The 13,854-nt window shown below is 46.8% G+C and overlaps 1 long non-coding RNA gene across 1 annotated transcript in view; it reads left to right on the forward strand.

Annotated features, from left to right (window-relative positions):
* The window catches only part of LOC106044201 (uncharacterized), a 111,076-nt gene that overhangs the window by 62,378 nt on the left and 34,844 nt on the right, over window positions 1–13,854 (forward strand). Inside the window, exons 8-12 of the long non-coding RNA XR_010834151.1 lie at window positions 1,107–2,370; window positions 2,605–2,665; window positions 7,230–10,653; window positions 10,762–10,977; window positions 11,812–11,925. This is a non-coding gene — a long non-coding RNA (uncharacterized lncRNA). The remainder of the gene's footprint in view (window positions 1–1,106; window positions 2,371–2,604; window positions 2,666–7,229; window positions 10,654–10,761; window positions 10,978–11,811; window positions 11,926–13,854) is intronic.

Raw genomic sequence — 13,854 nt, forward strand, 5'->3', positions numbered from 1 at the left:
AACCACCCCAGCAGTGGGGTTTTGCTTGCACAGAAGCAAATGCAAAAGCTGTAGAGCCCAGGATGAGACCAGAGCTCCTAGGCTGCCAACAGCTCTGCTGTGCGGAGGGACTCTTAGGACCATGCCACCTCTTCTTCCTAGTCTGCAAGGAGACACAAGGCAGAGAGTGATCCGTAAAGATCCCTTTGCCCTGGCTGTAGCACCAGGTCCCCAAGTACGTCCCCAGGAGCACACCGCCCCGAGGAAGGCAGAGCTCCGCGTGCTGCACGAGGCGAGGAGACGCTGCCCTCCCCGACGGGCATCGCTAGCGCAGAGATGTCGGGTTCTGGCAAGGCAGGCACGGGGAAAGGGAGGCGACTTTTTCCTCTTGGTTGCTTTGTTCGTTGTTTAGGTAGCGGGTGAAAGGAAGCCTTTGCTGCCTGGGTTAAGGAAATTATTGTTTAGCTGAGAGCTTATGTGTTCTTTGGGGGAAGAAGATTGTGTTTGCCTTTGGCAGGGAGGGGTTATTGTGTAATGGCAGTTCATTTTAATTAGTTGCTTTTCTTTACCTTGGCTTTGTTTAACCAGAGAAGGAATTTCTGAAAGGAGACTTTTTAAAAGAGAGGGAGAAAAACAACAAAACAAAGCCCAGATTTGGGCTGGGATTTAGGACCTATGCTTCCAGATTGTCCCTGGTGTGTACCCATTTACCAAGAAAAGCTTTTCCCAGAGAGGCAGAGGAGGTGCCTCATCTCTTTCTCTCCCTACACTCTACATTCACTTTAGGGAACGAACAAGGGAAGTGTCTGTATCTCCATGGTGGGATTAATGGCAATATGGAGATGAGCTGAATGTATAATGGCCAATTTTCATAGAAGAAGGGGCTTGTACCAGCAGCAGTTTAGCCCATATGTCTGTGAGGGCTGTATCATTTTCTTTCTTATGAAAGCACCGAATAATCTTTCAGTTCTTCTGGGATGTGCCATGTAACTGGTGCTGCTGTGAGGGTGTTTAGGCTCCTGGTTATGTGACTTTCGTGAGAACCGGGCATTAAACGGGAGTTCAGTCTGGGACAGAGGATCCCTTCACATCCATACTCTTTTAACACCCGTTTTTTTTTCTTGCAGTCTCATGGCGAGGGGGCAGGAGCAGGATTCCCCTCCTTGTCCCCTGGCCCTGTCTCCAGGTGCAGCTGTCCGTGAGGCTGAGGCAGCGCTGGGGGCAGCGGCTCCCCCCAACATCGACATTGCTGCCGCGTCCTTCCCTCCGAGCTGGAAGGTGACAGTCGTGACAACAGCCGGGGAGCAGGGACAAGCAGCTGGGCTTTGGCAAGTGGCAGGGCAGGGCAGGGGTTGCTTTCATGCAGGCCGTAAGGAAAGGAGCTCTCCCAGTACAAAGGGAGTTTAAAATGTCTCCATTAAAGTGCTCCCGGCGGCCCAGAGCTCTCCAGCCCGTACCTCCGGGCTGGCGGCACTTGCTGGCAGCCTGTTGCCCTCGGAGCGGAGCTCGGTGCCTTCTGTCCCCTCTATTCTCTCCGAGGGTACCTCCCTGCTGCTCGGGTCTGAGTGAGCCTGGGGTCACTCCCACCTCAGGCCTCTTTTCCCTTCCCTGTCCAGCTCCTTAAACAACAGAGGTGCTGAGGGAATTTATACCTCTGCCTGGTAACAAGACAGATCAGTGAGACGCTGTCACGGTTTTGTGAGGGCTGTATAGATTTTTATGGCTTTTCAGTCCTTGGGTTCCCAACCTTCCTTTGGCTTGTAAATTGCCCACAAAATGCAGACACAGCTCCTATTCTGTGAGCTCCTTTGATGATTTTATTTATATCTCTTGCTTTGTCTTGTCTTTTATTACAGGGAGACTGCAATTAATTATTATCCCATCAGCTTCTATTTAGGCTGACAGTACAATGCAACACACAGTGTCCAACCTTCCCCTGCCTCTGTGTGCACAAGCGGGCAGCTATTCTCGAGAAGAACAAAGGCGCTGGCAGTTTTAGAAAGGGACATGCTGCTAAAGGGCAGCTTAAGGGAGTTCAATAGCACCAGCAGAGCATAGTTGTGACCAGGCGTCCCGAGTTAGTTGTGATGCTCCTGATTTTATCTTCTCATCCAAAGATTGTCACTCGTTGAGCAGGTGTAGGCTCATGATGGTAATTTCAGGACCCCTTTCCTATCCAGCCTTTGACACTGGATTCTGTATGGGGAATATCAATTTTCTCTCCTGGCTGTTCTGCCACTAGAAAACCTGCAAAACTGTTTTCACTCTTTCTTTTTTCTTCAGGTCTTGCAAAAAGGTTTATTTGTCCTACAGGCCCATGGATGGCATGACATGGATGGCTGAGCAGTGCTGGTGATGAGCTAAAGATGTTTTGACAAGATTCAGTGCCAGGTGAGTGGAAGCTGCTGTAAGACCAAATGTTTGTTCACTTCACTCCTTCTTATTTCTCTCACTGTTTCATTTGTTCATTTACACCTGGTCTTGGCAGTTTTTGGCAGTGTAGCTCTGACTCTGACCTCCTCAGACCAGCTAATGACAACGAAGCAAAGCCTCTGTGCCAACATTCTGGTGGAAATGTCAATGTAATGCTTCTACAGTGGTGTCCTCTCCGCTTCTCCCCAGCAGAGTCCACTCCCAGATCCTTTGGAAGAAGCTGCAAGATAACCCCCATGTGGGCTGTGGTGCCGTAAGTTCAGAGAGACGTTTCTCGCTCCTGTCCTCCACAAATGACATGTGCTCACTAGCCCACGCCGCTACCAGCAATTAGCTGGTTTAAGTTTTGGAGTCCAAGCTAATGTAGCTGTGGGGCTCTGTGGGAAACGAAGGGCATGTCTGGGCGGGGAGGCCAGGCAGACTGAGCTGGCTCTGCCATTGCTAATGCCAGAATGGAAGTGCCGGGAACTGCGGGGCTGAGATGCTGAGTTGGCTCAAGCTTAGGACTGTCTATGTTCACCCCACTTAATTAGCCTTCCTCAGAGAGCACATTCACTGGCTTGGGTGCAGTTCTGCTCAGGTGTTCTAATCTCCTCCTGAAAGCGAGCGTGGATGATCTTGCAACCCTGTTTTGCGTTGTGAGAACTTAGCTCAGCTCTGCATTGCTTCAGGTCTCTTTCTCCCATGCTTAGAAGATGAAGCCAAAGGTAAGAGCAGTAACTCTGTGACTGATTCCACATCACCCATTTAGAAACCTTGATTAGGTGGTCAAGTGAGCTGTTCTTCCCTCCTCCACCCCAGCTGCATCCCACATACAGTCCTACTGACTGTGATTACTGTGATAAAATTGCAACTAAACCCTGTCAGCTCTGAAGCAGGAATGATGAGGGTTGGTCTTTACATCAGACATGTAATTACCTGTCTACAAAACCATGGAAATGTGCAAGGGAAAAAAGAGGGAAAAGCAAGATCTCTGTCAAATGAGAGAAAACCTATCATTTCCCCCTTTTTTTCTGTTTTGTTTTTGTTTTCCTCCATTCACAGTAATACATAGCTGGGCTTAATCCAGCTAGGAACCTGCTCAGAGGTCACACTGCCTGGTAAGCTACCTTGTGGCTGCTGGCCCTCCAGCCTGCTCGGAACATAGGGCTTCTTGTTTGAAAACCCTGGAGAAACTCAAGTTTGCAAGATTTTAAAATCAGAAAAATCCATTTCCTGCATAAGATCTTTTTTATGGTAAATGAATACTGAATTGCAATCAGAATGCCACTACTGTTTGTTAAATGCAAGTTGCTTAAATAGTTCATTTTTCTTACTAATTATACAGTACGTGGTTAGCTTCAATGATCACATGTAATTAAAGGGGAACGGTTTCTGCAGCATTGTCATGACTTTGACAGTGCTGATAGAGAAGAGGCCAATATTTCCTGGTAGTCTACAGATTATGTGCTAATTAGGGGGTTTACATGGAGTGGCATGTGTATCCTGTGCTTGGAGCCAGACCCTGAACATGCGCAGGATCTGCTGATTTCCTGGAGGTCCTTAGCTTTGACTAAGGTCCCAAGTTATCAAAGCTTCTGCTTAATTTTAAATATGTGCTTAAAACTGTTTGAAGTCAATGATGCTTAAGTATGTGCTTCAGCTTTAGTCACACACTTGAGAATTTTGCCGAATCGAGGCTGCTGGCTAGTTAGGGATAAAGCCTGGCTGGCACCTGTTCTTCCCCAAGGACACATCTTATCCACTCGATTAACTGATCCAACGTAGCAGGCTTCGAGCACCCCGGTGACTGTCACGGTTAACTTTATTTCATTTAAAACACAATAAGCAAATCCCTAAGAGTTTAAAAAGTTTTTTTTCCCCTAGAAACTAAATGAGAGTGTATGTAGGGGGAAAAAAATATCATCTCTGGCTATATTATTTTACCATGCCAAACAGTGGGGGAAGCCTTACAGAGGGTTGCTGTATGGTGGAAAAGGGTTGGTTTTCTGTGCTCGCTTTAATGCCTGGACCTTTGTTCTACCTTTTAGCTGTGACCATTTAGTAACCACTTGACTCACTTTGCCCTCAGCAGGATGTTGCATGTAGCTTCACTGTGTTGAAGAACAGTCGAAATTAAAAGTATAATTTAATGATTCAGTTGGTAACAGACAGATTTCCTGATAGCCTGCCTGTGGAGTGGACCTTTGTAAGCACCCTTCTGTACAGGAGCGCTTCCTTAGACAAAAACTAGCTCGGAGGCAGGACGCAGTAAGTTCCCAAGTCATCCCGTCTGCAGTCTTTAAATCCTGTGTGTTGAATCTCTGAGTATTCAGCCAACAGCAAACTGAAAGAAAACTCTTTTAATGGAGAGTGGTTTGTACCTTTACTAGGGAAGCAGATTTAGATGTCTTTGGACAGAGGGCCCTGGAAAATACCTGAGCTGGTCTCTTCTTGGAAGAGTTCAGGATTTAAACATACGGAGCAGACTCGAGGTGGAGAGGAGGCTGGCTCCCATAGAAAGGTGACATGCCTGAAGGAGGCACAAGGGGCCACTAGCACAGCTGGGATTACACCCCTGGCCCCTGTGCAGCGCCTGTGCACTGCAACAGTAGAAATCGTTGCGGGCTTTGCTCGTTGTGGTTTGACGACTGCATTCAGGTGTGGAGGAACATTATTATCTACAAGCTATCATGATGGGTAAAGAAAGTGTAAGAACCAATTCTGTGTACCCAGAAGAACTGAAAAAGCCTCCTGAGCTTCCCTTCAGCTCAGAAGGAGGTGCCTGGGGGGGAGGCAGGCAGCTGAAGCCATGGGCTGGGGCAGAAAAAGAAGAGAAAGCGTGTTGTGGCTGAATGTGTCGGTGGAGTTTATTTCTCTGGACTTCAGCTCTGTTCCTGCAAGGAAATTTTTCCTACCAAAAACTCAAGCAATTCCCCTGAAAGCCCTGTTTCGGCAGACAGAGATCTCCCAACATGATTGCAGTGTCCAGCTACAGGTCCCAACCAGACAGTGGAGCAAGGGAAGTGGAGGTTTCAGTTTGAGAGAAAATTCTCTGTTGCCCTGGGGAAAGAGCAACAGGTCTTTCTGCTCGGTCTACAAAAACAGATTCATTGGACCTGACTCTCCTGTTAGGCAGGGATAGGATAAGAAATGATGGATGTGAATTGTGGTGGGAAAAGATGTAGGTTACATGTCAGGAAATTCTTCCTGCAGTGAGGATAGTTTATGGAAAAGCTTTTTTTTTTTTTTTTTTTTTTAAATTGTTTGATGTAGAAGGTGATGCAGTGGGTTGGGAGCTACTGAGGTAGACCTTACTGGTGCTCCTGCTTCATCAGAGTCTGTAGAAAATCAGATCAGATGAAATCCTATTTTGAGTGTCTCATACCAGGCTTAATTCTTTCTGCTGAGGCTCTCTGTGAAAGAAGTCAAGTGTCCTTGACTATAGCAGCCCTCTCTGGAGAGATAATTCTTTTGTACTTCCAATTGTAACTGTACCCTCTGGCTCTCTGAATCTGGCCCATTCCCAAAATGATGCAAAAAGTGTGTATGCTCCACCACAACAGAAATAATAACAGGAGGCAAAGATTCAAGAAGAACGTTGTTCTTAGGAAAGCCTTTTGGTAGCCTTCATTTACAGCTAGTTTGCAGCTGGTTTTTTAGAAAGAATAAATGTACTGTAATGGGAGTGAGTCAGCATGGATATATTGCAGGTAAATCATGTCAGACTAATTTGATCGCTTATGCTAATGAAATAACTATCAGTCTAGATAGCATAAATCTATCTGGTTTTCCAGAAGGTTTTAACAAAATTTTGCATGATGGATTATGGTACAAACCCCCTAAATGTAGGTTAAAATAATCCATTATTGAAAAGGATAAAATACTGGCAGGAGGATAGAGCCCCGGCTTGGAATGAAAGGTGGGTGTCAGTGGGGGGGTGGCAGGGGCATTGAGTCCTGCAAGATCTTCTGCTGCAGTGTTTTAATATTTTTATTAAAGATGAATGCAACACCACAACAAGTAGGATCATTAAATTTCAGACGACACAAAGCTCAAGGGATCAGGCAAGCCTCAACGGTCTTTCTTTGCAGAGAAATTGCTTTTTGGCAGTATTATCTTGCTAAATTATGTAAGTGGGCTCAAAATTGCAATACGATTTTGACTGGTCCAAGATCTTTCCATGACAATTACAGTACCTTTGACAGAGAACTGAAGGTGTGACCAGGACTGCAGTCTTGTCGGTGGAGATGGGCAGTTTATATCACAAGGTCTGCCGGAGGTATGGGGGTGAGGAATGACCGGCAGGAGGAGTGAGAGAGATTTTTCCTTCATTTCTGGATTTTTAGAGTCCTTTATGCACTCTTGGTGTAAACATTTGCACAGCAGCATTTGATAGAAAGTTCTGTAACAAATAATACATTTGATGGAATGTATTATTGTCGTATATAAAATATATATTGTGTTTGGCCATGCTTTATTATAGTATATAAAATATGTATTCTGTTTGTAGCTGATGTAGCAATTATATCAGAGAATTTATGTTTGTGTGTGAGCAAGGACTAACCTAAGCATGCAGCTGTTCCTGATTACCTGCAGATAAAGGAGGGGGAACTGGATAGGAACAAAACATTCCTGTTCTCATGCAGGCACGTTCACATGCTGAAGAGTTAACCAGAAAGAGATGCTACACTTCTAGTCCCTAGCCTGTTATAGTACACAGCGATGTGGAAGTGTAGCTGTGTCTATGTGTATGGTTAGCTCTTATCAGTTTTATTCCTGTCACAGCCCTCATCCGAGCCACTGAACGCCATGCTCATCTGGGTCTCTGCTTTTAGGTGCTCTTCATTACACGACATCTCGGCAGCACCGTGCCAGTCGGGGCAAGAAAGGCGCTTCCTCCGCTTCAGCCCGCCGCACCGCTCCCACTGAGCGTGAGACAGCTGAGCTGTCCAGCAGACAATGCTCAGGGCTTTCCAGCAGCTTTCCGACCAGTTTTTGAGGGTAATGCGATGCCTCTGCTGCTCTGCTGACGGTGCTACTCGCGCTCATCTTTCTGCCACTCTGTGGAAAAAAAGTTCAGTCTTTGGAAGACGTACGATAACCAGGAGCTGATTTGTTGCATGAGGCTCTGAGGAAGGGAAGAGTGAAAATACAGGAGAGTGGTTTTTCCTCTGTTTTGGTCTCTGATTTAAATCAGCTTCTGGGGCAGCATTCAGAAGAGTGATGGTTTTGGATTGAGATTCCTGCAGTAGGAGCAATCTTTTGGGGGTAGCCACCACCTGCATTTCTGAGTTGGCGTAGTTGTTAAAAGGTGACCAGTTACACTGACAGTACACCCAGGTTCCATGTTCCTGATTTCTCCGCCATTAAGAAGATGAGCCACAAATCTCCAGACATCTGTTATCATTAACAGAAGGGCAAAAATATTAAAATGTAAACCATAAAATAAATCTGTTGAATAAATCAAAGATAGAACCGAAGGAGAAATATGAAATCCCTGTGTAGCAGGCATAATTCATTCTCACCGACAGTTCAAAATCAACCGTAGCAGGAGAATTTAATGATACCATTGTTTAGTGAAATTAGACATGACACTAGCCAGCTACCTTTTATTTTGGTTGGTTAGGATTTGCTATTGTTTGACACTCATTAGAAATCACAGTAACCTGTTTTTAGGGCAGTCAAATTAAGATTCCCTCTCTCTGTACAAGATTACTCATCATACCACAGCTACATGGTAATTGGAAAATAACTAGTGAATGAGTATGCCTTATACAACCTGTCATCTGAGCATGTCAGGTAATGTACCAGAGGTGATCCTGCAAAGAATTTGGTTGTACACACAACAGCTAAGAAAAAAACTGTTGCAGGAGATTAATGCTACAATCACTTATCAGATGCAAAAATAATTATTAATCCTTAATGACGCTGGTAATTTCTTTATGGAAATTCACCTGCCCTTCTGTTTCCTTCAGTGCCTCCAGCATGAGAACACATGTTTTTCAACATGAACCTCAGCCCTGGCTTTTCTTTACTCTAGGAATTACTGTGAGTGAGTTTAAGAAGCCCTAGGGTTTGCTGTGCCAAGCCAGACTTCCATGGAGAAGACCTGTGAACTTGCTATACTTGCAAGCAAACAGGGTGAGCTGCTAGCTCCAGGTGTCTTGCCTTCTGTCTCCTGCCAGAGGAAACCTTGCTTAGCTAAACCATGTAGCGTGGGGGAAAAATTGAGCTAATTCTTACAAAGGGGCCATGTACTGCAAAGCACCATGAAGTCTTGCAGGGAGATGAGCAAATGCAGGGAGAGGTTTAATAACGGTTGTGCTTGCACTAGCAAGCAGCAAGGTGCAGTAAGAGCAGCTTTGGGGAGTGAAACATTTGGTGCTGGTCCACTACGTGCATCCTGGGTGATTTGTTTGGGATAGTTCTAATCTGGCCCAGTGGCTTGGAATACCCAGTAGCGCTGGGACACGCTAGGTGGTTTTCTGGAGCACACTTTGCCATTTAGTTTTGGCTGAAAGGAATCCAATTCTGCAGTGTGGACCAAAGTGCAATAAGGTCACCTCAAAGGGGCTGCCCTAGTCCAAAATAAGACAAATGCCAATACAACTGTAGAAGAGTCTTCAGGAAGCCAGTCAAACCAGCCTCCTGTTCCTGGAAGTGCCTAAGGAAAGATAATCTGAACATGCACAGCCTGTTTTGTTGTTTTTATGCCATGTTCACTCTGAAATGCTTTTGTTCTAGGGAAGCAATACTTTGCAATCAGGAAGTTGCTTGTTTTGTGATTAGCATTGCTGCTTCACCAGAGGGAAGGGACGGCACTGTCTGGACAGACTTCAGATCTGCTGAGGGCGTTTGCTTCTGGTACTCCACCCAAGATCCAGTCTACAACTGGAAAAGTTGCCTGATTCCCACGGGTGACTTTGGATTTAGGAGCCAAGAGATGTGTGGGGCACTGTGTCAGGTGAGGCTGGTCCAAAGTGTAGTTCACCCAGTAGCTGTGACAAGAGTTTCCAGTGAGTTTGGAAGGAAGATGTGCAGGTAAGATTAGCATTACCAGTTTATTCTCTGCAATGCATTCGCTTCAAACTGGAAAACACACTCCTTGCATCACCGTGCTCAGGTCTACGTGTTGCCTGCATATTCAAACAGAAGATGAACTTTCACTTTTGATAGTTCAGCTTACAAAACGAAGAGAGAGAGGAAGAAAGACCCTTCTGCACCAGTGTGATGATTGATCACTTTTTATTTTTGCTCAGATGCCAGGTGTGGGTGTGAAATAGAAAAGTAATACACTGTTTCATGAAAGTTACTTCAGGATGGGGCCCTGAAGGAGGAATGCAGAGTGCTGTAAGACTGGGCTGGAGAGATCAGACAGGAACCAGGAGAACAAAAGCCGCCACTGTTAGAGATCTGGGAGCTGGTGCTGGATGAAGCGGGGCCTCCCGCTGTTCGCTGCTCACTGTTGCTGTGGCCAGGCTGGCATCACTGTGCAAGGGGAAATACAGGCGAAGAGCTAATCTATTGAAACAGAAGGACAGACTTAGCTTGAGAAGATGAGCATGCTGAGCTGGTTTCTGCTCTGTTACACCCTGAAACCTCGCTGATATCTGTAGAGCTCCCCAGCTGTAACAAGGAGCGGACGGGGGTTCTTTATGCATTTTCTCCAGAGCCAGACTGGTGAGGATTTGGTGAGGACTGGAGAAACTGATACTGAGATTTGCAGCTCTGCAGGAGGGAATCTGTGTTTGCTTAATTTGGGAAGAGACAGTCATATAACTTACAGTATGTAAAGCTTAAGCAGTGGAAGTATCCCCCAGAGCACAGTGCAGAGTTTGAGGCAGCTAGGAAAAGTCTTTCAGGCTGCCTGAGTCTTTCCACAATGCTTCCTCCAAGTAGTCACAGAGAAATGCCTTCTCTGAACAGCTTGAGCAAGAACTCGGCTCTGGGACCAGCTGGGCTTACGACAGTCTTGTTTTGTCTTACAGCCAGTGCAATTTCTCCCAGAAGGTAAATGAAAGAGTGGCTTCTGAAACACAGCTAATCCCATAATTTCACCTAGTTCCCTGGCAAATGCTTCCAGTACTGAATGGCCTCTGCTGCTGTTTGTGTCTTGTTTCAAGGTTAAATTTCTGATTTCCAGCTTTTGCCGTTGTCTTAGAAGAAGCACCATGGTATCCCAAAGCCCTCTCCCACAATTGCCTTCCCCTATATCGGTGCCAGGAGCAGAAATGAGATCCCTTCTCAGCCACATCTTTGGTAAGCCAGCAGGCCTGGGCTCCTTTGGAAGCGCGCAGGACCCAGCTGCTGGGTCTTTTTGTGTTGCTTTGCCTGAATTGCTTCTGTGTTTTCTCTTTCTCCTTGAAGGAAGAACACAGACTGGGCACAGCTTTCCAGCAGATTGTCACTGGTGCCACGAACGAGAAGGATCACACCCTGCTGGGGTCTGTGATTGCCCTTTCTGAACACGGAGGGATCGGAGATGTCCCTTATGGCAGCTTGCACCGCAGCTGGGGCTAAAGCAGAGCTCTGAGATGTCCTCTAAGTCCTTTTCAAAGCAACTGCTTTCCGAGGCAGCATCCTGTAAGAGTAACCTGCATTTCTGGTTTCAGATGCCTTACCTTGCATTTGACTTTTTAAATCATGTTTCACTGGAGTGTGGCCAACTCCCAGTTACTTCAGATCGCTGTGTATTGATAGTCCAGTCTTGCTTGTTGTTTCCCTACCGCCAGTCTTGTTGGCATCTGCAAACTTTGCCACAACAAGGATTTTTATAGCGTCATTTAGATCGCTGATAAAAATATCGAATAAAAAACGGTAATAGGAGTTTCACTCTTCTTTTATCCCAAATATTTTTGCCCAGCATAATATTGCTGTACATTTATTGAATTGTGGCTATTGGAACATCCAGTAAATAAGGCTTTGAAGAATAACCAGTTTCCAGAAATGCTTTCCACCTTAAATGTGTATTCCCAGTCCATTATGCCGACAAGTGAGGTTAAGGCTTGGGAAAACAGAAATGTTAAATGCAAAGGTGTGTGCGTCACTGCCTGGTGCCAGATTGTTTGCACAAGTGTAACCAGATCGTGCCCCGTGGTATCTAGGCAACTTGCCGGGTTTTAGATCAGCAATTAACTCTTCTTTGGCTTTCAGAGGTCCAGTAGAAGGTTTTCCCATGTGGACTGCAACAGTTTCAGAGCTGAAGGCATTATTGTTTCTGAAGAACTGTGGTGCCTGGCTTTGTGAGAGGTCTGGGAGCTAGCTGCTGGGTTGAAACCCACCCCAGTAATGCAGCTTTGCTTCCTGCCCTCCTGGGGAGGAGGAAAGAGTGACAGCCATGCTGGACCTTCTCCTTGTGGTGGTGCCCTCCTTGTCAAACAGTGCTCATACACATTTTGAATGTTTCTTTTCCTGTAGAGAGGCCATTGTGGAGCCAGTGCCAGTTATCAGCCTGGATCTTGGTGGGGAACAGGGCTGCTCTGATTGCTGTGGAGTGAGCTGGATCTACAAGCTTATCCAGAGCCAGGCGAGGTAGGTGCCAGTGTTCCCAGCAGTACAGGACCTGTTGAAGGCTGGCTCTGAAACTAGGGGAGTTTCAGGCTGTGTAAGAGTTGTTAATGGGGAAAGCACTGACATGGCATAAAGACACCCTTGCCTGAGTGCTTCAGGTTTTCAGGACCTCTGGGGGATGCAGCCCAGGAGCTTGTTTAGATCCCAGGTTATGAGGGTTTCAAACCAATGAATTTGTTTCTATCTATCTCTTTTCACCTCCTAAACCAAATTCAAAGCAGCTACCACCTGACTGTGGGAGGTGTTGGCGTGGTAGGAGTTTGTACCTTCTGCAGAGCTTCCTAAGAGAAGGGTCACTGCTGCACGAGGGGACAAAGGCAGCTCTTCTGACAGCGGCTGTGTAGCAAAGCTCTTTACACAAATGACTGGAAGTCTCAGAACTGCTCAGAGTGCCCCAGCCAAATATCCCCAGGCTGGTACAGCAGAGCACAAAGGAAATCATTGATATTCAGAACTCGATCTTTAGCTACCCAGGACCTGAAAGCACAGGCACGTTTGTACCTCTGGGGAGAGGTACGAGGAAGTGGGGCAGCCTTTGACATGGTAACAGGAGCTCTCACTTGCAGAGCTAGAGGCAGAATAGTTGTCATTAAAAGAAGGTGATGTGGCCTTCATGGAGACATTTGAGCTGCTCTGGTTCACAGACCCCTGGGTCTTGAGCCCTGAACCAGTGGGGCTGGCTTGGCACAATGCACTCTGAAGGAGGGCTGCGGCTGGGGAGCTCTGGCACTGCCAGTGGGAGAAGGTCATGCAAAATGAATGAAGGGTCCTCCCTTTGACAGGAATCAAGGAATACTTCTGACTGTACACCAGTACCATCCAACTGCTTGATTTACAACCGATTGCTCGTGGCATGCAGGCAGGAGAAATTGTGAAGGGAAAGCTCCCTCTCCATTCAGCTCAGTGCAACCTGGGAAAGCTTTGTGCAGCCTACTCCCCCACCTGGGTCTGCTTTTCATTATTATTTTTTATAGCCAGAAATAAGAACTTTATTGACTTTATTCATCTCCTGTCAGATGCCCAATCAACATCTGGCAACACAGCAATTCCCAGAAAGTGCTGACCTAGTGGAGCAGGACCTAAGGGAAGGCCCTTAATCCCCCCTCCCATCCCTGGCTGCCCTTTTAATTATCTTCCCAAGCCAAGGTAGGATGCGTACCTCCACCTCACTCCTGCTGTCTGCTTGTGTTTCAGAGCACCAGGGTCATGGGAGCTCTGGATGTGATGCTCTCATTGGGCTTGGGGTCCCTGGCAGGCTTACGGGAGGTACCAGCACCGGGGGAAATCTGCCTTCCTCTGGTGGTCCTGAGAACAGACTTCTTGTGGGTTTGTTTCTTCCTTTAAGAAAAAAAAAAAAAAAAAAAAGGAAAATAAATCTCAGTTCTGATTTCTAGCCAGGTGTTCCTAGTTGTGCTGGCTCCCTTGTCCAGGGAACATTTAAGCTTTTGCTGTTCTAACAGCCCACAGGCAGCCTACTGTGAGTGTCCCTGGAGAGCTGTAGTATACCACTCTCACAGTTTATATCCACCCCTGAGCTTCCCCCAGCTTGCTTTTCCATGCAGGTTAGCTGTCAGTCCTGTAGAAGCACTAATGAATGGGGAACAAAACAGATCAGAGGCCATGCAGGCAGCCGAAACTGTAGCAAAGGAGGGTGACTGGGGAAGCAGCCTTGGGCACCCCCTTGAAGAGGTGCTGCGAATCTCAGCAGTGTGATCTGATCATAGCCGTGGTTGCAAGGCTCCTGAGAAAGCATCTAGGGCACGGAGGACAGGGACAGGAGGAGCTGCGTGGGAGGTGGGCTATCCTGACAACTGCTGCTGGGTCCCGTAGAGCTGACAGGGAGCGACTGCATCCTCTGTCAGGGAGGAGAGGAGACAAAGGGATCAGAAA

Source organism: Anser cygnoides, chromosome 11, assembly GCF_040182565.1.
Source record: "Anser cygnoides isolate HZ-2024a breed goose chromosome 11, Taihu_goose_T2T_genome, whole genome shotgun sequence".
In the NCBI taxonomy this organism is placed as follows: Eukaryota; Metazoa; Chordata; class Aves; order Anseriformes; family Anatidae; genus Anser; species Anser cygnoides.